Below are 26968 nucleotides of genomic sequence, written 5' to 3'. Positions count from 1 at the left end.
TTTGGTGACTGTCATTGCCAACAAATGTAGGAAAAGAGAGAAGAAAAAGCTAAGAGTGCTTGCTGTTTGACATGCTTGGTGATTTTCCCAGGTTGCTGTTCTGTGTTCATTTCCTACTGTTTTTCAAAAACTGCCCTCTGATTGGACAGCCCCCTGTCAAGATAAACAGAAGTAACACCATGCTCTCTCCAATACTGCATGGGGTAGCCAGAGCCATCTTTCATTTTTCACCTCGTCTTCTGCTCCCTTGGCCCAGATTCACAAACGGAGAATTGTTTCTTTTTTAAATTATTTTTTTCTTAAGGAATCCAATGAAAAATGTTAATCGATTTTAACTGTTTTTTAATTAAACCAGTGTGTGTGTATGTGTAGGGGGGAGAGCATTCATGTTCCAATGAAGATTTAAATTAATGGTTTTCTAGAATATAGTTTGGGGATTAAAAAGTTTCTTTAAACCCTCTGAATTCACACATCTGGAGGGAAATTTGAATAGTTCCAACAGTTTTGTGATGGGAGGCTGGTACATGTGGGTTGCATCTGTCTGACCCTGCTTTCCTGTCCTAGGGTCTATCCCGTAAGCACAGCAAAGCAGTAAGGAGGAGTGAGGGGAACTGTACCACAAAAGGTAAGATAGTAAGTCAGACTCATCTTGGATTTTGTCCTGCATGGAATTCTCAGGCTGGTCATACATATTTCCCCTATATTTTTGCATGTTCTTATTTTTGTATTTGTTCAGTCTCTGTGAGATTTGTTCTGTCCCTCTTATATTTTGAGTTCTTTAAGAGGTATGGTTACTATCTTCTGCTTCCCATTTCCCCACACAGAATCTATTTCAGCACTCCACACATAGTGGCTATTTAATAGATAACTGTTAACAGACTGACCTTTTTTCTCCCAGTAACTGACTGAAATTGGGTTCTCGTTTTTTTTTTCTTTTTTCTTCATTTTGTTCTATGTAAAATCAGTGACCTTAATCTGCACCGTGGTACATAAAGAAAAGGGATCACTAGAATTGACATGAATTTGAAACAGCAAAGAAATGGGTCATCCAAATTGAATTAAAGGATGTGGAGACTTTATGCATAAAAGAAGCCTCTGCTTTGTAAGTGGCCACTTACTATTAGTAATCATCACTTATTTTTTTGTTTCCAACTATCGTGGACTTGATTTTCTTCAGAGTGGCTTCAAAAGATTTCTAAGAGCAAGCTCATCCTTTTAAAATGCTTATTTACAGTTTTGCCTGCTCTTTTCAATGTGAGGTACAGGCATTAAACTGTAAGATTCCTGTTAAACATGGTTGAAGCTGTGGAGATAAATTCCCAAATGAAGGGGCAAAAAAATACCCTTTAGTATTCCTTAAGAGGAAGAAGCAATTGCAATTTTGGAGAGCTTCCCTCTTTCCCCTTTTCATTCTGTCATCATTTTGCTTTATTAGAAAACAAGTACCCATCTGTTTTTTATGTGAAGAAATGTTTCTTAATTGTGTTTATATGAAAGCCAGTAATTCCAAGAAACTTGATTAATCTACGGCAATAAATAAACGACTTCAAGAAAGTACTTATAAAGGACACTACCCTTCAAGTTTTCAGTTTTTCTCACATTCTTAAGTTTCTTGGGTAAAATTCTTCTTGATTTCCCAATTGCTACTAATTTTTATTGCAATTATTACTGAAAAAGGAAGGTCAATAGGAGAAAAATGAATCATGGCATAAAAGAGAAAATTTGTAGCAGCTACCTGAGCTAGGGCTTATCTTTCAGAAGGGCAATTGGATAGATGTAGAGCCAAAGGAACTAGTATTTAAAAACCCATTTTAGCCATGTCCTCACAGGAAAAGTCTATGTCTAGACAACATGGCCTATTAGTCTGATCAGAAAAAATGTCAGACTTTTCAATTTGACAGAGATTTTCCCACATAAATATAATTGTATATATTGTAACATGGAATCTAGAAATATCAATGCCAACACATGAAATAGTTGATATAATCCCTCGGACTCTCACTGGTTAAATGTTTCAGTTCAACTCTTTGTTAGATGGTCCCTGTTGATTAATTCACTTGAATAAGCTACTGTTAGTGCATATAATTGGTTATATAAGCAGAACCATAAAGTTTTCAAAAAAGTATTCTGATAAGGCAATTGTGGAATAGATATGAATTTCCTTCTCATCTTCTTGCTTCTAAAGTAAATTATAAGAATAAATTTCAGAAGGAAAAACAATATATACTTATTCAGAATGTTTTGCTATTTGGACTATAGACCACCTCAAATACTTTGGAAATTTGAAATTTACTTATAATGCATTTTCACATACATCCAAGAAACTGATCAATGATAATCCAACACCAAAACATCATTTAACGAATAGTGCTTGTGAAGCCTATGTGTACCAGGGACTGTGCTAAACTCTATGAGACACAAGCTTCTTTCCCAATGAAGGTTATAGGCTAGTGGTTCTGAAACTAGAGAAATAAATGGCATCTGAGATGGGTGTGAGCATTCTGGGAATTAATCCTCATTAATAGTTGTTCTTCTAATGACTAACAGATGCTGTGAACAGGTATAAGGTGCACTTCTGGTAATGAGTAGGGGTTATCTTGGTCTTGGTGAAGGCAAATAGAGGAGAAGCCCTAGGTATCTTTGAATTTGACTAAGGGAGAACAGAACAGGTTTTTCACTATCTAGTTGAGGAAGTGGAAAGGAGACCTGAAAAGAGAAATGGTTCACCCACGTATATGAGGTTTAAAAAGAAAACAGAATTAGACAAAGAAGAGAATGGAATATATTTTCAGCTTCACGTGTCCATATTTTATCCCTAGCAATCTTGAAGAGAGCTTTTTTAACTTCAGTTGGTGTTCCCCTATGAGATGCCAATAACAAAGGCAATAAATCCCAGCCCTATTCAATTCTGAAGTCTTGGTCTCTTTTAGCTTACTAACACGGCCTTGGAAACCCAATAAAATATGTAGGATTATTGATGGTGATGGTGTAGCTGAGACCAGTATGCAGTTTAGCAACAATATATGTGTTTATTGTTTTATTGTAAATTAACAGTTGTGTATGTATACTTAATTTGTGTGATCAAACAAACTTATACTTAAATCTCCTCTAGATATACTGATGGCCAATATTAACAAGAATTAAAAAAAATAATTGTCAGAGTCACACATTTTCTCCGTAACACATAGTTAATTACACAACTGAGGGATCAAAGTCTTGTGCTATGAAAGTATGTTTGCTTTTCACACCAGGGAGCCAAGTTTAGCAGCCCTTGAGGAATTCAAACAGAAACTGTCTACTAGTCAGAGGCCTAGTAAAGGACATAGTTAGATAAAAGCCGAGGGAATAGAAAGACAAGCATAGGCACAATCCATCCACTTTTGTTTATAGTTCTTTTTTCTTAGTGCCTACTACATGGGTTTCCATCTTTCGTCTATAAACTGTCCAGTTTTAGTTGCAAGCCACAGTACTCTGGCTAGTTTAAAGAGAAAGAGATTAATTATTAAAGTATCTTCAGATAGCTCACAAAATTTCTATGGGAGCCACTGAACAAGGTTTGAATGCCACACATGCTTAAACAATACAACTTGCAGCTCTGCTCCACCATGTTGCAGGACTGTTACTAGCAAGAGAACACTGCTGCCACCCTCCACTGATTGCGCTTGTTGCCACATGCCAGACACCTTCTAAAGAATCAGATACTACCACTCCCCCATTTGCCAGAAGGTCAGTTTCCCTACATGTGGCCACTGGTTCATGTTGCTACCTTCCATGTTTTACTTCTGGAGTCTTCTATGGGTGTATTTGCTCGACACAACCTAGGTCTGATGCTTGCACTGTAGCTGTAAGTGAGACTGAAAGAAGTAGTGTTCTTTTGTTTGTTTACTTTTGTTTAATTCTACTTTGGCAGGGCTAGATTCATAATATAAGAATCTATTGAAATTTTGATAATGTTCAAAAGCTATCAGGCAGCTACAAATGACAAAGTTCTAAAGGCTATGACTAAAGAAACTTAGTGAGGACACATTTATTTCAGGATGAGCTAGAATTTAAAATTAAGTGGTACATTAACAGGATGTGCTGACTAAAAGTTGGAGGCTAAGATCTTTTTTGAATCTTGACGTGCAGGATTTGGACAAATTGTAATTTCTAACTTGCAAACATCCAAAATACCTAGGGATAAACTTAACATGAAATATGCATGACTGACGAAGTGTGCTGAGGGGCATAAAAGGAGACAAAAAAATGGAAAGACATCTTTTCTTGGCTAGAAACAATCACTAATGTTAAGATGTCCATGATCTCAAAGTCAATCAAGGTATGAATGGTAATCCTAGTCAGAATTCCAAATGGGATATTTTGGAGGGAACTTGACTAAATGATTCTGAAGATTCTAAAAGATTCCTTATCTAAAACATAATCTTAGATCATGAATATAGCCAACAATATTCTGAAAAATATAATAGTCAATGAATATAGCAGCCAATAAAATTCTGAAAAAGAAAAGTGATGATGGGTAACTTTCCCCAGCATCAAGGCATTATTAAGTAAGCAATGTGGTTTTGCTAGGACAGGAATAGAGAGAGGACGAGACAAAACAATGAGTCTAGAAGGAGACTCAAGTTAGTAGGGGAATAAAATATATGATAAAGATGGCAATATCAAAAAGATGGATACTTTAATGAATAATGTTAAGAAAACTGTTTAGTCATTCAGAAAAAAAAAAGAGCTCAATACTGACTTCACTTGTTACGTTAATATAAAATCCAAATGGATTAAAGATTTAGTGTAAAAAACTAAACCATAGAATTAAAAGACAAAAACCAAGGGTAGCTAGTATTACACTCTTGTGGAGGAGAAAGCCTTTTACCATCATACATACACACTCCCCCTCATATATACCATAAAGAAAAATATTAAAACACTTAAGTATAAAAATTTTTTAAATTGATTATTGCAAAAGAAACCATGAAAAACAACAGAAAAAACAAACTGGGAAAACTATTTCAAACAAATGTTTGAGAATGTATGTGAAAATAAAACCAGGTGACAATACATTCTTGTGTTTAAGGAAAACAGTTTTCAACCTTTTCATACACATGCAACATATATGGACTGACAATCTGTGTCTCTTCCATAATTTAGTCCCTTTATAGAATTGTCATTGACTGTGTGTTTTATAGAACCTAGTAAAGCAATGCTGAAAACTTTTTTAAAGATTTGGTTAATTCATCTGGCAAATTCTTAAAGTTCAAGGAGCATAGTTGTTTAAAAAAAGTTTGTTGTCTGCTGTATTAAATCTAGTTTTGTATATTGACTATGTTTCCCTTGACAAAAAAGTCTTTAGATAAGTTACATTTCCATAAAAAGTAATGAAAAGTCTGCTGGTATTATGCAGACTCTTCTAACTTCTTTTGCTTCACTGGATCCGAGGAAGAGAAGGCAAGATTTTTAAAAGGGGGATTGTGTTCCCTTCAGATTGTTATTCTAAATCTGACTTCATGGCAGAATCCAAAGTACATCATCTCCCAGATAAAGCTAGCTGCTTGCCAGACTGCTCTGTTACAATTGAACTGTAAATGGCTCACATCAGCACATTCTGTCAACTTTATATAAACCCCACTTTATGTAATGTGATTATAGATCCCCTGAACACTGTTCTGTACCTGCAGCTTGCAGACTGATTCTCTTGATATTCTCTGTCAGATATGATGACCAGGAAAAGCAGCATGGGCTGTTGAGGATACAGGCAGAGAAAACAGGTGGCTAGTGCCTGCTTGTTTCATTTTTCTAGAAGCCTGTTACCCCGTGTTCAAAAGAGAGTAGGTAACTATGTTCTCTCTTACCTTTACTCCCAAGCATTTACTCCTTGATCCCTGTATTTATCACATGCAGAGATGTTTTGGGGATGGCTTACTTTGATCAAAGGCCCTGAGCACTCCATAAGAAGAGCACGTGATCCACGTGGTCAACATGCCAGTCTTCACAACGGGATTTATCCAGGAAAGCTTCACTCTCCGTTTCTCTTTGACGCTATGATTCCCTGTGGTCCCTGATAATGCTGCCTTGATGGCATAAAGAGTTGCTGGAAGATTCAGTTCAGATCGACAAGCATTTATTGAACCTCTGCTGGGTGTAAGCACTGAGTGAGGCACTGGGGATGCAAGGCATATAATGCAAGATCTCTCTTTTGTGGAGGTGACAGGCTAGTGGCAAGACAGACAAAAATCAGAGTTTCAATGCAATATAATTAATGCTGAGATAAGACTCCTGGATGCTGAGTACAGGAAGGGGTACTTAATTTAACCTGGAAAGTTAATCCAGGAAAGGTTTCCTGGGGAGATGATGCCTGAGCTGAGTCTTGAAGATTGAGAAAGAATTGTATAAGTGGGAAGGGAAATCCACACAAAAAGTACAGCCTGAAAAACATCACAGAGATGTGAAGTAGCATGGGCACGTGGGCACGGAAACTCCCAGAAATCAGAATTCTTGTAGGGGAATTTTTCAGATGTGGGTGGGAGATGAGGCTGAAGAAGGTAGCAGGTGTCAGACTGAGAGGGAACTGGATGCTGCGCTACAACCTTGGGCTTTATCCTATAGGAAATGCTGAGTCCTTTATTCCTTGCTTTCTCTCGTACCCACGTTCAATCCTTCAGCAAACCCTCTTGACCAGGTATGCCAAATTTGACCACCATCACCATCACAGTCCAAGCTCCCATGGATCACAGCAGTAACTCCACAATTATAGTGGGAATAAGTCTCCTTCCATTTTGGCTCTCCTAAAGTCTACCCTTTTCACAGAAGTGAGAGTGGTCCCTCTAAAATGTAAATCAGATAATAACATTCCCCAGGGAGTGCTCAAACCTCCAATGGCTTCTTCACATCTAAAATAAAATCCACATTCTTACCAAGGCCTGGAAGGCAAATCCTTACTTGAATTGGCCCCTGCCCTGCTCCCCACTTTGCCTTCAACCCCCTTATACACTGGGCTCCAAACTCACAGGCCGCCTTGATGTGCTAGAACATGCTGACATCTCTCTGACTCAGGCGTTTGCACTCGTTAATCCCTCTGCCTATTGTGCTCTTCCTTCCTTCCTGTCCATCTCTCATGGTCGACCCTCTCCCTTCACTCCCTTCTGCTGAGACAGGCCCCTCCTGTCTACCCTTTCTAAGATACCCCCACCTCCATCACTCTCTGTCTCTCTTTCCTACCGCATATGTCATTGTACAGTTGTCTTCTTATTGCCTGTCTTACCTACAGTAATGCAAGCTTCAAGAAGGCAAAAATGTATCTGTTTTGTTTACTGTTGTATTCTCAGTGCTGGAGCACTGGGGATTTGTTGAATGAATAAAGGAATGAATTCAGAACCATTCAAAACTTGGGAGTGAAAGGATCAGGTGTGTGTTTTAGGCTGGTCACTCTGGCTGCAATGTGGAGTATATAAGGGGGTAGATTTGGGGTAAGGAAGGTGGGTAGACAGGAGTTAGAGAGACCAGTTTGGAAGTTCTTGTGTTAGTCCAGGTGAACAGTATGAAGGACTGAACTAAGGCAGTGGTATTTGGCATGAAGGAAGAGGAGATCGACTTAAGAAGTGTTTTGGAGATAAAACTGGCCAAACATGATCAAATTACATCTGGGCCTCTCTTCAGACTCTTGGCTACATAAGGGGATGATAAAGGATACTGGAGCCCTTAGCGGTTGCTGCCGGAGACGGTTGGAAGAACCGTTGTGGGAGCGCTGCACGAGGCGGGCGACTTCTCCCTGCTCACGACCGGACCCTGCGAGCAGCGGAGTCGGCGCTACTGTCGCCCGACAGGCATTTAAATCAAACGGTATTGAGATGGATTGGGTTATGAAACATAATGGTCCAAATGACGCTAATGATGGGACAGTACGACTTCGTGGACTGCCATTTGGTTGCAGCAAAGAGGAAACAGTTCAGTTCTTTCAAGGGTTGGAAATCGTGCCAAATGGGATAACACTGACGATGGACTACCGGGGAGAGGCACAGGGGAGGCCTTCGTGCAGTTTGCTTCAAAGGAGATAGCAGAAAATGCTCTGGGGAAACACAAGGAAAGAATAGGGCACAGGTATATTGAGATCTTCAGAAGTAGCAGGAGTGAAATCAAAGGATTTTATGATCCACCAAGGAGATTGCTGGGCCAACAACCGGGACCATATAATAGACCAATAGGAGGAAGAGGGGGTTATTATGGAGCTGGGCGTGGAAGTTATGGAGGTTTTGATGACTATGGTGGCTATAATAATTATGGCTATGAAAATGATGGCTTTGATGAGAGAATGAGAGATGGAAGAGGTATGGGAGGACATGGCTATGGTGGAGCTGGTGATGCAAGCTCAGGTTTTCATGGTGGTCATTTTGTACATATGAGGGGATTACCTTTCCATGCAACCAAAAGTGACATTGCTAATTTCTTCTCACCACTAAATCCAATCCGAGTGCATATTGATATTGGAGCTGATGGCAGAGCAACAGGAGAAGCAGATGTAGAGTTTGTGACACACGAAGATGCAGTACCTGCCACGTCTAAAGATAAGAATAACATGCAACATCGATACATTGAACTCTTCTTGAATTCAACTCCTGGAGGTGGCTCTGGAATGGGAGGTTCTGGAATGGGAGCTTATGGCAGAGATGGAATGGATAATCAGGGAGGCTATGGATCTGTTGGAAGAATGGGAATGGGGAACAATTACAGTGAAGGATATGGTACTCCTGATGGCTTGGGTGGTTATGGCTGTGGTGGTGGAGGCAGTGGCGGTTACTATGGGCAAGGTGGCATGAGTGGAGGTGGATGGCGTGGGATGTACTGAAGCATAACCACCGATATAAAAGTCCTGACAACAGCATCTGGTCTACTAGACTTTCTTACAGATTTAATTTCTTTTGTATTTTAAGAACTTTATAATGACTGAAGGAATGTGTTTTCAAACTATTATTTGGTAAAGCAACAGATTGTGATGGGAAAATCTGTTTTCTGTAGGTTTTATTTGTTGCATACTTTGACTTAAAAAAATAAATTTTTATATTCAAAAAAAAAAAAAAAAAAAAAAGGATACTGGAACTGTAAGTGGTCCAGAATGAGAGGGAGCAGCCAGTGCTTTTCCATTTCAGCATTTCCATGGATTCAAACTGCTGAGGCATTCATGTGTCCCTTGTGAAGCACAGAAGCATTGTCTTGCTGCAGATCCCAATGACTACAATGAGTTGGATGTATCTTTGGCACCAGATAGATGTTCAATAATAGTTTTAATGATAGTTTCTACAGCAATTGGGTTTACCCTAGAGGCTGCCCATCTCTCTAATGACTAGGGCCAAGCCAGCTTATCTTATAAGATCTGGCAAAATTACAGTGTGAACTGGTAATGCCGTGGGCTGTTTGACAAATTATACCAGGTCTGTCTCTGAGGAACTTATCTGAGCCTCCAGAGACTTCAAGAATACTGACTTCAAAGGGAGTACTGTGCTATTATGAACACTACAAACCATGTACCTAGCAAAACAAGAAGGAGATCCACAGTGCCTAACTTACAGAAGTATTTGATCTGCTTGAAATTTCTGAAAATGTATTTGAGCTGTTGAAATTGACACTTCGTAGAGTGTTACAATTTTGTTTTCAACATGGCTTGGGAAAGTTCTTTTTAGCTTGGGAAAATTTATTATCTTAGCCAAGGAAAGAATTATGTGGCCTCAAATCTATAAACTTTCAATCCAAGAGAGATTATGAAATTATTTTGGATGATTGAGACAGAGGTCTTTCCAAAGAAAAGGTTTATCACATGCGTGATTTAAAACACTACTAAAATTGCCTCTCTAAGCAATGACCTAGAAATCTGACAATGCGATAATGAATTCTCAAACAAATAAAACAAACAAACACAAAAATCACATTGGAACATTTCACAATTGGCAGGATGAAAACTGGCAACAATGACTTCTGGAAAAGTGAATTGGATCTTATAGCATTAAAATGAGTTTGGGGACTATAACATGAAGTCAACAACTGTGTGAGAATTTTGGAATGCTCAATTTCCCACAATCTCATCATTTCTCTGCCTGACAATTGTAATTATTCTTCATCGACTTGACAGTCAAACTTGCTTCCTGTAGTGATAATATACCTGCTACCATGCTGACCATATTGGAGAAACGGCTTTTTCTTTGATAGGTTTGTTCATTTTGAAGCTAACTTTCTGTGTTATTCTAACAACTCTCTTACATTATTCATTATCTGATTGACATCTATATTTCTGACAGTAGTTTTCAACTTTGGAAAAAATGAGGAGATACATTCTTGTCCCTCTGATTATGAAGAAAAGACTACTTCACTCATGTCACATATTAAAACTTAGGCAAATTATGATATACTACTTCAGAAAATATTGGACATTATTGTATGCTTCCAAAACTTCCAAGGTCATTAAGTAATCATGGATTTAATGTATGAGACATTATAAAGGAATCTAATTCTATATAGTTTGAGAATATATGGATGGGACACTAAGACCAGGTTGTATGGTTAAAAAAAAAAAAAGAAAAATAATAGAATAATTATAAAGTAGAAGTGCTTGATAGTTATAAAAGCTATTGATTTGAAATCCATTCACTTAATTATTTATTCAATAAGTTTTTACTTACTTCTGAGAAGGTGACATTTGAGCAAGACTTAAAGGAGGTGGTGGAGTAAACTTTGCAGAGATACACGAGGAAACACCTTTCTAAACAGAGGGAAGTGCCAGTGCAAAGGCCTTGAGGAGAAACCACGCCTGGAGTATTGGAGAAGGAGCAAGGAAGAGCATAGAAGCTGTGGGCTGGATCAGAGTAATGCACTGGTTGGGGGGCGATGAGGTCCAGGGGTGACAGGGTTTATACAGGCCAATGTAGGAATTTGGGCTTTATTGTGGGTAAAATGGGGAGGGCTTACAGTGTTTTGACATGTCATGACTTAAGTTTTAAAAGAGTCAGTCTGTCTGGTGTATTGAGAATAGGTTGCAGGGGGTATGGGTGGAATCAAGGAGACTCTTTAAGGGGATAATACAGGATGGTGGCTTCAACGGGTGGGAGCAGTGGAAGTGGTAAGCAGTGGTCAGATTCTGGATGTATTTTAAAAATATAAATTCTTTACTACTGTTGGATGGATTGGCGAAGTGAGAGAAAGGTGAAAGTTAAGGACAACTCTAGGGGTTTTGGTGAGCAAGTGGCAGGAAAGAGTTGTCCTTTCTGTTAGATTTTTAGAAGATTACCACTGGGTGACTTCAAATGACAGAAATGTATTCTCTCACAGTTCTGGAGACTATAAGTTCAAAATCATGGTGTTGGCAAACTTGCACTCCCTCTGAAGGTTCTAGGGGATAATCCATTCTTTGTGTCTTCCAGCTCTGGTGGCTGTCAGCTTTCATTGACTTCCCTTGGCTATATCATTCCAATCTCTGCCTCTATGACTCCTGCTCTCTGTCTCTTAGGGTGCTTGTCTTAGGCCTCACATGGGGTGATTCAGGATGATTCTATCACAAGATCCTTAACTATACCTGAAAGTCTCCTTTACTAAATAAGGTGATGTTCACAGGTTCCAAGGATTTGCACTTGGATATATTTTGGAGGGCCCATTATTCAACCCATTATACCATTCACTGAAATGAAGGAGATGGTGAGAAAAGCAAATGAGGTGAGAGAGAGGGATGTATGCAGTTTTAATTTTAGCTGAGAGGACACCTGATAACTGCCTGAGTTGTTGAATTAAATAATCAGGTATTATTATTAAAGATATTCATTCTACTGGTCATGTAAAAGAAAACGTTATCAAATCCCTGTAAAAATCCAACATTCTGTTCAAATTTAGCCATTAGCCTCGTTCTTCATTTACTATTTTAACTCAAGCTGTTAAAAGAAGTGAGTTGTTCATGTTTGAATTTTATTTCCACTCCTTTCCACCAATCTATGGTTTGTTTAAAAAAAAACATTTATTCGATGGATATTTATTTGGTGTCTAGAGTGTGCAGTTAACCATGCTAGGCAATTCAGACATGGAAAGATTATTAAGAAATAATTTCTATTACTAAAGAACTTATAGATAATAATTTGGCTCAAACTAGTGTCCCCCTCCCCCCCCATTCTATCCTAATGTGACTTATTACGCATCTAGCTTACTTACAGTAGGTGTTTGGTGAGTGAGAATATAGGTGACTGAGTTTCCTTTGCTTATTAAGATTTATAGGGGTCACAAATCCAACTTTTTGTTTCACAATCTCTCGCCCTCATTACAGTGAGAAAGTTTAGGCAATCATAGATAGTGAGCTGTAGGCTCCAAAAGTACTTCAAAATGCAGGAACAAGACACCAGAATGAATACATAGTGGGTGGAATCAGTTTACTTGGAGAAGCTTTTCCTAGAAATAACCCATCCTACACTCTGATTTGGAGAAGAGTTTGCTGAAGAGACAGAAGTGCCGGGAAACAAGCACCATAAAATGTAACTAATGTAAAAGAAACTGTAATCCTAGAAATGGAAACATGTTAGAAACAAATGGTCCTTATGGAGTTTAGGAAAAGGAAAGTCGGTGAGTAATTTCAGTGTTTATCCTTGACTGTTCAACAAGGGCAAGAGACTATGTTTTATGTCACTAGTAATCTTGATTAGATCACTTGAAAGGTGACAACTTCTCTGATTTCTCAGACAGCTTGATTTAAATAGTTGACATGACTATACAACCTCCTTTGCAGTGAATCTGGGCTCAGCAGACAGCAGATTGTTATTATAAAGAGTTTGGAGTGCACTGCCTGGCCTATAAGCTCCACAAAGATTAGCTACTATTATAAATTATTATTTTATTTTCCTTGCTCTTTATTATTTCTCCCAGTATGATCAAACTGTTGGGGGTGAAACTGATGAAATTGAGTTTGTAACTTTCTTGGCCAGTCTAGACTGTGATGATTCTGATGATTAGTTATTTAACTAACCACTCCTGAAACAGTTTACCAGTTCTGTCCTAATATAACGACAAGAATATTTCCTCACATTGAGCTAATATTTGTTGATAATTGTCATGTATCATCACCTAATGATTGTCTCCTTGTTTAATCACACTGAAATGCTGTTTGATTATGCCCTTCTTCCACAAACACCTTTTAATAGGTCAGTGGTAGCCTCCAAATAGTCTAAACTCCTTAAAGTAGTGTTCAAGACCTGCTTGTTATCATTTAATTCCAAACTGATTCCAACTTACTTTTCCCACCACATCACCATATTATTTCCAGGCTACCACCGAAATAGATTATTAATCACATTCCCCCTTTAAAAAACGTATGCTGTCCTACCTCTATGCCTTTGCCTATGTGCTTCCTGGAATAATCCAACTTCCTACAGTTATTCATCTCCTGTTAGGCTCCTTACTATTGCTCAAAGGCCACCTCCTCCACCAAACATTTCCAGTTCTCTCGGGCTGGAAATGACTGATGTAAAACACTGTGGTTCATGGGTCTACTTTTATGATGTTTGCCATTTCACAGTAATTTGTCTACATGTGGGAGATGTAGTGTGATATCACAGGAAGGAGCTAATGCTTCTTGGACTCAGACCCAAGTCCTGCTAACTAGTTTTATAAACTTGAAGCACTTACTTAAAATCTGTGAGCTTAGTCTCTTCATCTGTAAAATGAGAATAGTAATACCTACACTATCATGTTAAAATGAAGATTAAATGAGATAGTATATGTGCTGTAAAGCTCTTGGTGCAGTCCTTCGCACATTATGTGACCAATATATGCTTGAAATTATTATTTTACTGCTATTATTATGTCTCCCCTACTTAAAGACTATATTCATTTTGAGGTCAAAGACCATGCAGTCTCATTTCTCTTTATATTCTGCTTAGCATAGCATCTTGTACATAGGTCTTCCTTTGCTAAATTTGTGAGTGTGTGTGTATCAGTTTTGCCTCTCCAACTATATTATACATTTCTGAAAGTCAGTAACAATGCCATGTGCACTATAGTATATATGTTTAGTGCCCAGTTAAAGGCTGGTGTAATGTGTATATACCCAGGTAGGAATAAGACCTGTTTAAGCACCCTCTGCTAGGAATGACACTCCTACACTAGTCACTTTGGGCAGCTGAATCTTGACTGCAGTTGTTACTTGATGTCTTGGGGATCACTTCTTCCAAACAACATTCTTTAATAAGGTTTGAAGGAATTGTACGCAATTGAGAATAACTGAACCCGTGATATGAAATTAGTACTCTTATACTTAAAACTAAGTTATACTTGAATATATGCCAACATATTACAGTGAATATTGAATGTTATTCTGATGGTGACATTCATCTCTTTCCATGAGGGAACTGGTGAAATCTTAGGTAAGTGTGGATCAGAAAAATATCTCTGACCTAGTGTTGACCCCTTTGTATGGTTCCTTTTGTGGGTCCTACACTCTGCATGTCCTACATCTTCCTGCCTCAGAATAGACATGCATTGCCTCAGACTCAGGATTACTACTGGAAGAGGATATTTAGTTGTTATGTTTACAGTTGCTTAGAACAGCCTTTAAGTAGAATTTTCATGAACCATTTCTTTAGGTAACTGCATCATCAAATGTAATTTGCATCAAATCCATTATTGCATCAAATCCATTACTGCATCAAATGTAAGGGGATTCCTGGCCTCCCTTATATTCTACAAAATCCTTGCCCCAATCTTGGTCCCTGGAGTGGGAATGTTCTTTGCAAGCATTGCTGCAACTCCAAGAGTTTCTGGATTTGCCCTATATTGAAGGACTGAAAAAAATTTACGTATTTCCATGGATTTTTGACATAATGGAGCAGCCACTGGTTGGATTCAATAATGAAAAATAATACTCTGTTGTGTAGAAATCATTTCTATGGCATTCTGTATGTCATAGACAAATATCTTCTATGCCTACCTCTAATTTAAAAAAAAAATTAAGGGCTTCCCTGGTGGCGCAGTGGTTAAGAATCCACCTGCCAATGCAGGGGACACTGTTTCAAGCCCTGGTCTAGAAAGATCCCACATACCGTGGAGCAACTAAGCCCATGCTCCACAACTACTGAGCCTGTGCTCTAGAGCCCACGAGCCACAACTACTGAGCCTGCGTGCCACAACTACTGGAGCCCACGCACCTGAAGCCCGTGCTCCACAGCAAGAGAAGCCACCGTAGTGAGAAGCCTGTGCACTGCAAAGAAGAGTAGCCTCTGCTCGCTGCAACTACGGAAAAGCCTGCATGCAGCAACAAAGACCCAATGCAGCCAAAAATAAATAAATAAAATTAATTAAAAAAATAAATTAAAAAATTAAGCATTGCTTGAGCTACATGGCACTATTAAACGCTCAACACTTACTGAGTAACTTTGGAGTTTATGTTATTATTCTTACAGTTTATAAGATGTTTGAATCCTATGAATAACAAAACTCCCAAATACTTACTTATCTAAATTCACAGTATCTGAGAAGTGTCTTGTGACAGTCATGTAACCTATATATCATCCTCACAAATGAAGCTTAGGCAATTATATATCACTATGGAAGTGGAACGATTACAAACTAATTGTATTAAGTCAGGTTGGAATAACATTATCATAGTATGAAGGAGTAAATTCAGAGATGAAGGTGAGATGATGAATGGAAATTAACAAGAAATTTGAAATCACTTAAACATTTTCTCTGGTGGATTGCTCCCCAGAGTCTCTCTTAATTCTTCATCAGTTATGTGATATACATTGTACATGGTTTTGCAACATTAAAACTGTCTCTCTTATAGATACTGTAATTTATTTTTAGGTAACAAAACTGGATTTTTGTTTGGAGAAGATAATTTTTGAAAGGGAAGGGAAGTTATAATTCAATCATATCTTCACAGCTGGATAGAAATTAATTTTAGTTGGTGTTAGAAAAATTAAGTGCTATAACGTTTTTCTCTTTGAATAAATGGAATTTTAGCTCTGATAGTGAGTCTCTAGTGTCACCTGTCTTATTTTAACAATTGGGAGAAACTGAGAGATATTCAAAGACACACAGGAGTTGTAACACAACTTAAGTCTCTTGACTTCTAATCCAGGGCATTTTTCACTACTTTTCATTCTTTCTCTAACTCTTTTAATTGTAAAATTATATCAGAAAGAACTACTGTTATGGACTGAATGTTTATATCTCTCCCAAATTCATATGTTGAAACCCTAACTCCCAATGTGACTGTATCTGGAGATGGGGCCTTTATGGAAGCAATTAGGGTTACATGAGGTCATGAGGATGGGGCCCTGATGATGAGATTAGTGCCCCTGTACGAAGAGACACCAGAAAACTTGCTGACTCTCTCTACGCTATGTAACGACGCAGTGAGAAGGGAGCTGTCTGCAAGCCAGGAAGAGAGCCATTATTAGAAAACCAAACATGCTGCCACCCTGACCTTGGAGTTGCAAGCTTCCAGAATGGTGAAAAAATAAATTTCTGTTTTTTAACCCATCCAGTCTATGGTATTTTGTTATAGTAGCCCAAGAAGTCTAATATAACCAATAAAAGAAAAAAAATACTTTTTTTGTAAATATGACCAAATTTGGCTATTTTCCCATTTATTTGGTGTTGTTACAAGTTCTGACATTGCCTTCATGAAGTACAATTAGAAGGTGAGAAGGAAAACAGAAGTATCTTCATCTCAGCAGTGCATGCTGTTTCTGCAACTCACAAATTCACATTTGTAGATAGAGGTGTACTGCATGATTTTTTAAAAAATAAATTTATTTAATTTTGGCTGCATTGGGTCTTCATTGCTGCATGCGGGCTTCCCCTAGTTGCGGTGAGTAGGAGCTACTCTTTGTTGTGGTGCGCAGGCTTCTCATCGAGGTGGCTTCTCTTGTTGTGGAGCATGGGCTCTAGGCGTGTGGGCTTCAGTAGTTGTGGCACGAGGGCTCAATAGTTGTGGCTCGTGGTCTCTAGAGTGCAGTCTCAATAACTGGCGCACAGGCTTAGTTGCTCTGTGGCATGTGGGATCTTCCCGGACCAGGGCTTGAACCCATGTCTCCTGCACTGGCAGAAGGATTCTTAACCACTGTGCCCCCAGGGAAGTCCTGTACTGAATGATTTATGTGTACTTTCTACTCTTGCGCCTGCCCTAGAGATGGATCTTATGTAGACAAAGATTAATTTTATTAAAAAGAATATTTATTATGCCTTAAAATTTCTCTTTCAAGTGAGAATACGTTATTCACTACTGAGCATTCAGGGCTAAATTAGGTGATTCCTTATTATCTTGGTCAAAAGGGTTAGTAGCAAAGAGAGTTTTGCATTTCTTATGCTGCAGGGCACCCATCCATGCTATTGCCCCAGCTTCCAATGAGATAAGAATTATCTGGCAGGGTAAAATTAGCTCTACAACTTCTACTCGACAAAGAAATCTGAACATTTAGAAAGGGACTAAAATCAAAACTGATGGTTTCTTTCCAAATTTTGATATGGGCTTTCTTCATTAAAAAAAAAAAAGTTCTTGATTTTCCTATTATAAGTCAAAACTGGATGGGTCATGTGTTTGGGGGGGCATTGTGGTTAATGCTTGTATTGAGAATTACCAGGAAGGGCCAAGTTGATTTTGTTTAAATCCAAAGTAAATATGTATATAAGGTTATTGATTATGATAGAGAAATATCTGGAAAGATTTGAAAATGTACTAGTTAATAGTGGTTATGTCTGGGAAGTGAGACTATTAACATTTTATTTTTATAATTTATGTATATTTATGTTATCAAAATAATGTTAAAGCAAAGATAACCAGTAGGACTTTTTTAAAGCTTTTTTTAAAGCTATAGCTTTAAAATCAGTGAGCTTTCAGCCAGAAATAAAACATATTTTCATTTGGAAAAAAAGAGGCATTTAAGAAAGCAGCAATATGAACACACCTGGAATATAATATAGGTTATATTATAAAAAGAGGCCCAAAGAGCAAACACTAAACCTCCAACTTTCCAAAACACTTCTTTTAGTGTTTTATTCTGCAGTAAAAGGGTGCTTGGGTATTAATAACAACAATGATACATCTTATCTAATAGGGTTTTATAGAGTATCAATTAAGAGACATTCTCTCATTTGAGCCCAATAAGAATACTCTCCAATAGGCAGGGCAAATATGGCTTTCTTCATCTTACTCATGTAGTAATTGGGGCTCACAAAAATTAAGTGACTTGTCCAGACTGAAAGAATTAGAAATGGCTGGGTCAGAAGTAGAAACAAAGTCCAGTGTTTTTTCCAGTATAGAACTCTGGATTCACTATCACCACGTACTCACCTCCCACTCACTTGAATGTTTCATCAGGTTTTCATCTCAACCAGTCCAGTGGACTTGACCTTATAAAGGTCACTGTGGAACTCCATCTTGCCTTATCAATGGTCAATTTTGAGTTCTTAGTTTACTTGACCTCTTGGCAACACTCTTTCCTCAAAATTAAAAAAAAAGAAAAACTTTAAAAAATAGAAATATATGGACATGCCATAAAATTCACAAGGTACAAGAGGAATAAACTGAGAATAAGTCTCTATTCTACCTCACACAGTTCTCATGCCTGGAGGCAACCTTATAACCAGATTATTGTGTATCCTTTCAGAGATATTCCAGGTATATACAAATATATATGTACCTATATTCTTTTATTTTCTTATAAAAGATATAGGTAACATAATAAAGATACTAATCTAAACTTTGACTTGTTTCACTTAATCACATGTCTTCAGGAGCCTTCCATATAGTACCTATAAGTCTGCCTTGTTCTTTTTAATAGCTGAATAGTATTCTGGGATGAGCCATAATTTATTTAACCAGTTGTCATAATTTTATTATATTTATTTCAGGATGAGTCACAATTTATTTAACTAGTTCCCTGATGATTGTTTCTGACCTTTTGCTATTGAATATAATTCTTCAGTGTATATCCTTGTACATTTATCATTTTGCACATGTATAAATATACTATAGGATCAATTCCCAGGAGTAGAATTGATTGGTCAAAAAGTATATTTACTCTTAAAATTTTGTTATTGTCAAGTTGCTCTCCAAAGAGAACGTGCCAATTTATGAAACCCATCTAAAATATGTGACTGTCTGTTTCCCTACAACCTCACCAATATAGTATGTTATTAAACTTTTAAATCTTTGTTAATCTGATGGGTGAACAATGATATTGCAATGATGTTTAAATTTTATTTTGTCTTATTATGAAGGAGATTGACTATCTTTTCTTTTCCAAGAGCTATTTGCATTTTATTTTATATGAACTGTATTTTCCTATCTTGTACTCATTTGTTTTCTTCTGGATACTGTATAATTCTTGATTTCTCACCCTCCTGGTTTTCTTGCTGCAGACTGGTTTCTCCTTCTCAGTGTCTTGAGCTGGGTGTTCCTCTTTAATAGACCTCTGAATGACAGAATGCCCCAGGGCTCAGTCTCCAACCCTCTTTTCTTTATCTTCTACTCATTATCAAGTGATCTAAGAGAGAGTGCCTCCCAAACTTACACCTCCAACTCCAGTCTCTTCCTCAGACTTTTGTCTAACTGCCTGCGCAATGTCTCCACCGAGGTGTCTAACAGGCATCTCAAATTTAACATGCCTGAAGTATAACTCCTGATTAACCCCCTTTCTTTCCAAGTTTTCTCCCATTTCGGTAAAGAAAACTGCCATTCCACCAGTTGAGCAAGCTAAAACAAGAGTCATCCTTGATTTCTGTCTCACTCCCAATAGCCAATTCATCAGTATTGGGAAGCTCTACCTGTAGATTATATATCCTGAAACCTACCAATTCTGACTACTACTACTGCTATTACCACTTCTACTACTGCTGCTGCTTCCACTACACCAACCTGGTCCAATCAATGTCATTACTTATCTAGATGACTGCAATAGCTTCCAGTTCCCAATCTTGTCTCCTTTCATTATATTTTTCCCACAACATTCAGAAAAATCTTTTAACAAACTGGATCATGTCATTTCTCTATGAAAAGTATCCAATGACTTTCTATTATACTTACAACAAATTCCCAAACCCTAGGTTTGGACTATGTGATCTGGACTCTACATAGCTCTGTGATTTTACCTCTTGCCATCCCTCCATCACCCGCGCTCCTGTAGTTTCCAAACTGGCATTCTTGCTATTCTTTGAACACACTAAGCTCACTCTCTTCTCAGAACCTCTGCATTTGCTGTTTCTTTGGTTAGAATGCTCTTCCCCAGATTACTGCATACCTTGCTTCCTCTTCCATTTTGGTCTCAAGCATCACCTCCTCAGAGAGATCAGCCTATCTGAACTATCTCCTTCGTCACTCTCTATGCCTTTATCTTGCTTTATTTTTCTTTAAATCTGTCATTTCCTGAATTATATTACATATTTATTTGATTATTGTCCATTTCTCCCAATTTTTCATATGTCCCAAGAGGTCAGAATTTTTTCTTCGCTCACAGAAATATCTCCAGCACCTAGAATAATTCCTGGCACATAGCAGGCACTCAATAAATATTTACTGAATGATTGTTGGGTAATTACACATTTCAAAAAGCTCAGACTAAGTTCTGAAGTACCAAATAAAATGTACTTTAACCCCAAATTTAACTGCAACGCCCCTCCTTCCCTTTCCCCTCTCTCCCTCTCCCCTTCCCTTACTTCCTTCCATAATTTTTTAATTAATTTTTTTATACAGCAGGTTCTTATTAGTCATCAATGTTATACACATCACTGTATACATGTCAATACCAATCGCCCAATTCATCACACCACTACCACCACGCACCCGCCACTTTCCCCCCTTGGTGTCCAAACATTTGTTCTCTACAACTGTGTCTCAACTTCTGCCCTGCAAACCGGTTCATCTGTACCATTTTTCTAGGTTCCACATATATGCGTTAATACACGATATTTGTTTTTCTCTTTCTGACTTACTTCACTGTATGACAGTCTCTAAATCTATCCATGTCTCAACAAATGACCTAATTTCATTCCATTTTATGGCTGAGTAATATTCCATTGTATATAAGTACCACAACTTCTTTAGCCATTCGTCTGTCGATGGACATTTAAGTTGCTTCCATGACCTGGCTATTGTAAATAGTGCTGCAATGAACATTGGGGTGCATGTGTCTTTTTGAATTATGGTTTTCTCAGGGTATATGCCCAGTAGTGGGATTGCTGGATCATATGGTAATTCTATTTTTAGTGTTTTAAGGAAACTTCATACTGTTCTCCATAGTGGCTCTATCAATTTACATTCCCACCAAGAGTGCAAGAGGGTACCCTTTTCTCCACACCCTCTCCAGCATTTGTTGTTTGTAGATTTTCTGATGATGCCCATTCTAACTGGTGTGAGGTGATACCTCATTGTAGTTTTGATTTGCATTTCCTTAATAGTGATGTTGAGCAGCTTTTCATGTGCTTCTTGGCCATCTGTATGTCTTCTTTGGAGAAATGTCTATTTAGGTCTTCTGCCCATTTTTGGATTGGGTTGTTTGTTTTTTTAATATCAAGCTGCACGAGCTGTTTATATATTTTGGAGATTAATCCTTTGTCCGTTGATTCGTTTGCAAATTTTTTATCCCATTCTGAGGGTTGTCTTTTTGCCTTGTTTATGGTTTCCTTTGCTGTGCAAAAGTTTTGAAGTTTCATTAGGTCCCATTTGTTTATTTTTGGTTTTATTTCCATTACTCTAGGAGGTGGATCAAAAAAGATCTTGCTGTGATTTATGTCAAAGAGTGTTCTTCATATGTTTTCCTCTAAGAGTTTTATAGTGTCTGGTCTTACATTTAGGTCTCTAATCCATTTTGAGTTTATTTTTGTGTATGGTGTTAGGGAGTGTTCTAATTTCATTCTTTCCATGTAGCTGTCCAGTTTTCCCAGCACCACTTATTGAAAAGACTCTCTTTTCTCCATTGTATATCCTTGCCTCCTTTGTCATAGATTAGTTGACCATAGGTGCATGGGTTAATCTCTGGGCTTTCTATCTTGTTCCATTGATCTATGTTTCTGTTTTAGTGCCAGTACCATATTGTCTTGATTACTGTAGCTTTATAGTATAGTCTGAAGTCAGGGAGTCTGATTCCTCCAGCTCTGGTTTTTTCCCTCAAGACTCCTTTGGCTATTCGGGGTCTTTTGTGTTTCCATACAAATTCTAAGATTTTTTTGTTCTAGTTCCATAAAAAATGCCATTGGTAATTTGACAGGGATTGCATTGAATCTGTAGATTGCTTTCGGTAATATAGTCATTTTCACAATATTGATTCTTCCAATCCAAGAACATGGTATATCTCTCCATCTGTTGGTATCATCTTTAATTTCTTTCATCAGTGTCTTATAGTTTTCTGCATACAGATCTTTTGTCTTGCTTGGTAGATTTATGCCTAGGTATTTTATTCTTTTTGTTGCAATGGTAAATGGGAGTGTTTCCTTAATTTCTCTTTCAGAGTTTTCATCATTAGTGTATAGGAATGCCAGAGATTTCTGTGCATTAATTTTGTATCCTGCAACTTTACCAAATTCATTGATTAGCTCTAGTAGTTTTTTGGTGGCATCTTTAGGATTCTCTATGTATAGTATCATGTCATCTGCAGACAGTGACAGCTTTACTTCTTTTCCAATTTGTATTCCTTTTATCTCTTTTTCTTCTCTGACTGCTGTGGCTAGGACTTCCAAAACTATGTTAAATAATAGTGGCAAGAGTGGACATCCTTGTCTTTTTCCTCATCTTAGAGGAAATGCTTTCAGTTTTTCTCCATTGAGAATGATGTTTGCTGTGGGTTTGTCATAGATGGCCTTTATTATGTTGAGGTAGGTTCCCTCTATGCCCACTTTCTGGAGAGTTTTTATCATAAATGGGTGTTGAATTTTGTCAAAAGCTTTTCTGCATCTATTGAGATTATCATATGGTTTTTATTCTTCAATTTGTTAATATGGTGTATCACATTGATTGATTTGCATATATTGAAGAATCCTTGAATCCCTGGGATAAATCCCACTTGATCATGGTGTATGACCCTTTTAATGTGTTGTTGGATTCTGTTTGCTAGTATTTTGTTGAGGATTTTTGCATCTGTATTCATCAGTGATATTGGTCTGTAATCTTTTTCTGTAGTATCTTTGTCTGGTTTTGGTATCAGGGTGATGGTGGCCTCATAGAATGTGTTTGGGAGTGTTCCTTCCTCTGCAATTTTTTGGAAGAGTTTGAGAAGGATGGGTGTTAGCTCTTCTCTAAATGTTTGATAGAATTCACCTGTGAAGCCATCTGGTCCTGGACTTTTGCTTGTTGGAAGATTTTTAATCACTGTTTCAATTTCATTACTTGTGATTGGTCAGTTCATATTTTCTGTTTCTTCCTGGTTCAGTCTTGGAAGGTTATACCTTTCTAAGAATTTGTCCATTTCTTCCAGGTTGTCCATTTTATTGGCATAGAGTTGCTTGTAGTAGTCTCTTAGGATGCTTTGTATTTCTGAGGTTTCTGTTGTAACTTCTCCTTCTTCATTTCTAATTTTATTGATTTGAGTCTTCTCCCTCTTTTTCTTGATGAGTCTGGCTAATGGTTTATCAATTTTGTTTATCTTCTCAAAGAACCAGCTTTTAGTTTTATTGATCTTTGCTATTGTTTTCTTTGTTTCTACTTCATTGATTTCTGGTCTGATCTTTATGATTTCTTTCCTCTGCTAACTTTGGGTTTTGCTTGTTCTTCTTTCTCTAGTTTCTTTAGGTGTAAGATTAGATTGTTTATTTGATATTTTTCTTGTTTCTTGAGGTAGGCTTGCATAGGTATAAACTTCCCTCTTAGAACTGCTTTTGCTGCATCCCATAGGTTTTGGATCATTGTGTTTTCATTCTCATTTGTCTCTAGGTATTTTTTGATTTCCTCTTTGATTTCTTCAGTGATCTCTTGGTTATTTAGTAATGTATTGTTTAGCCTCCATGTGTTTGTGTTTTTTATGTTTTTCCCCTGTAATTCATTTCTAATCTCATAGCGTTGTGGTCAGAAAAGATGCTTGATATGATTTCAATTTTCTTAAATATATTGAGGCTTGATTTGTGACCCAAGATGTGATCTATCCTGGAGAATGTTCTGTGCACACTTGAGAAGAAAGTGTAATCTGCTGTTTTTGGATGCAATGTCCTCTAAATATCAATTAAATCTATCTGGTCTATTGTGTCATTTAAAGCTTCTATTTCTTTATTTATTTTCTTTTTGGATAATCTGTCCATTGGTGTAAGTGAGGTTTTAAAGTCCCCCACTATTATTGTGTTACTGTCGATTTCCTCTTTTATAGCTGTTAGCAGTTACCTTATGTATTGAGGTGCTCCTATGTTGGGTGCATATATATTTAAAATTGTTATATCTTCTTCTTGGACTGATCCCTTGATCATTATGTAGTTTTCTTTCTTGTCTCTTGTAACATTCTTTATTTTAAAGTCTATTTTATCTGATATGAGTATTGCTACTCCAGCTTTCTTGTGATTTCCATTTGCAAGGAATTTCTTTTTCCATCCCCTCACTTTCAGTCTGAATGTGTCCCTAGGTCTGAAGTGGGTCTCTTGTAGACAGTATATATATGGGTCTTGTTTTTGTATCCTAAGCAAGCCTGTGTCTTTTGGTTGGAGCAGTTAATCCATTCACATTTAAGGTAATTATTGATATGTATGTTCCTGTGACCATTTTCTGAATTGTTTGGGGTTTGTTTTTGTAGGTCCTTTCTTGTCTTGTGTTTCCCACTTAGAGAAGTTCCTTTAGCATTTGTTGTAGAGCTGGTATGGTGGTGCTGAATTCTCTTAGCTTTTGCTTGTCTGTAAAGCTTTTGATTTCTCCATCGAATCTGAATGAGATCTTTGCCGGGTAGAGTAATCTTGGTTGTAGGTTCTTCCCTTTCATCACTTTAAGTATATCATGCCACTCCCTTCTGGTTTGTAGAGTTTGTGCTGAGAAACTCTGTTAACATTATGGGAGTTCCCTTGTATGTTATCTGTTGTTTTTCCCTTACTACTTTTAATAATTTTTCTTTGTCTTTAATTTTTGCCTATTTGATTACTATGTGTCTCGGTGTATTTCTCCTTGGGTTTATCCTGTATGGGACTCGCTGCACTTCCTGGACTTGGGTGGCTATTTCCTTTCCCATGTTAGGGATGTTTTCGACTATAATCTCTTCAAATACTTTCTCGGGCCCTTTCTCTCTCTCTTCTCCTTCTGGGACCCCTATAATGCGAATGTTGTTGTGTTTAATGTTGTCCCAGATGTCTCTTAGGCTGTCTTCATTTCTTTTCATTCTTTTTTCTTTATTCTGTTCCACAGCAGTGAATTCCACCATTCTGTCTTCCAGGTAACTTATCCGTTCTTCTGCCTCAGTTATTCTGCTATTGATTCCTTCTAGTGTAGTTTTCATTTCAGTTATTGTATTGTTCATCTCTGTTTGTTTGTTCTTTAATTCTTCTAGGTCTTTGTTAAACATTTCTTGCATCTTCTCGATTTTTACCTCCATTCTTTTTCCGAGGTCCTGGATCATCTTCACTATCATTATTCTGAATTCTTTTTCTGGAAGGTTGCCTATCTCCACTTCATTTAGTTGTTTTTCTGGGGTTTTATCTTGTTCCTTCATCTGGTACATAGCCCTCTGCTTTTTCATCTTGTCTATCTTTCCGTGAATGTGGTTTTTGTTCCACATGGTGCAGGACTGTAGTTCTTCATGCTTCTGCTGTCCCCTTCCATAATTTTTAATTTCAAGAATATACAGTGTACTTAATTTAAGCCATTGCACATTACTGAGATATACATTTTTAAGCTATCGTATATTACTGCGATATAAAGTTTTTTTCTTTAATACTGAAGAAATCTTTCCAATATTTCAGATCTGTGGTGAGCTGAGCCAGGAACTTGTGTTGGAAGGAATTTGGAAGAGAGGAAATCAGTGTTATTTTCAACTCCCCCACTGGTTAAAGTAACCGCTGTGGTCAAGTTAGTCTCACTTCTCAGAGCATTTTAATATCTGTAGTAAGAAGTTATTAGCAACATAAATTTTAAAAAGATCCACTCTTACTGAGTGCTTATTTTGTTCCATTCATAATAGTACCTTTGAGGTATATACTATTTTTATTCCCATTTTAAAGGTGAGTCACAGGGCGTTATTCATGGCTAGTAAGTAGAGGAATCAGGCCATCTGTTTGACCAAAACCTGAATGGTTGTAGAATGTTCTTAAAACTATTGAAACAATTCCTGTTTTTCACTTCCACCTCTGACATTTTTATCCATGTTCAGAGGTACAGTGTATGTTCTCACATGGATCAGAGAATCACTCACCACATGTTCCAGTTTCATTGTATAACACTGGCAGGTAGCTGAGATAACCCATGGAGTAGTGTGCTTGATCTAAAGATTCTTGGTTGCCAAGAGATTCTCATTGCCTATTAGATTGGGAACATTTTGAGAGACATTCAGGACTGACTTATTCATCTCTGTATCTATAGCACTCAGAATAGGACCCAGTATGTAGCAGGTATTCAATTAATGTTGGTTGGATGAGTAAATGAATGACCTGACTATAGCGGGAGGTGGTAGGCATCATGCTAGTGAAGCTAATGATTCATTATCCACAAATCATTCATTCAGCATATATTTATTAAGTGTCTAGAGCATAAGCTCACCTAACAGTCTGCATTCCAGGTGATATCAATTTTAGCAGAGAGTACAAGGTTCTTGAGCAGACCACTCATTCCTCGACTCCACAGTTCCTTTAATTCTCAGATGGAGCCACTGCATTAAGTCTGCTACCTTGAGCCTATTTTTTATTAGAGACATTTTTCTTAGAGGATTGATCCAAGAGCTCAAAATTTATGCTTTCTAGTCCACCTCCTACCTTCTGTGGTAAGGCTAATATTCAGGCTCTTGTTTTGCTTCAGTACCCAATTACAGTAACCGAGTGGGTCCTTGTCTTCCTAGGTCTA

The 26968-nt window shown here is 37.5% G+C and overlaps 1 pseudogene; it reads left to right on the top strand.

Annotated features, from left to right (window-relative positions):
* Nucleotides 1–7826: 7826 nt before the first annotated feature.
* On the top strand, nt 7827–8836 carry LOC136125543 (heterogeneous nuclear ribonucleoprotein H3 pseudogene; annotated as a pseudogene).
* The last annotated feature ends 18132 nt before the right edge of the window (nt 8837–26968 follow it).

Source organism: Phocoena phocoena, chromosome 7 (genome assembly GCF_963924675.1).
Source record: "Phocoena phocoena chromosome 7, mPhoPho1.1, whole genome shotgun sequence".
In the NCBI taxonomy this organism is placed as follows: domain Eukaryota; kingdom Metazoa; phylum Chordata; class Mammalia; order Artiodactyla; family Phocoenidae; genus Phocoena; species Phocoena phocoena.
The sequence above is the reverse complement of the archived record's forward strand: the minus strand, read 5'-3'. Positions and strand labels throughout refer to the sequence as shown.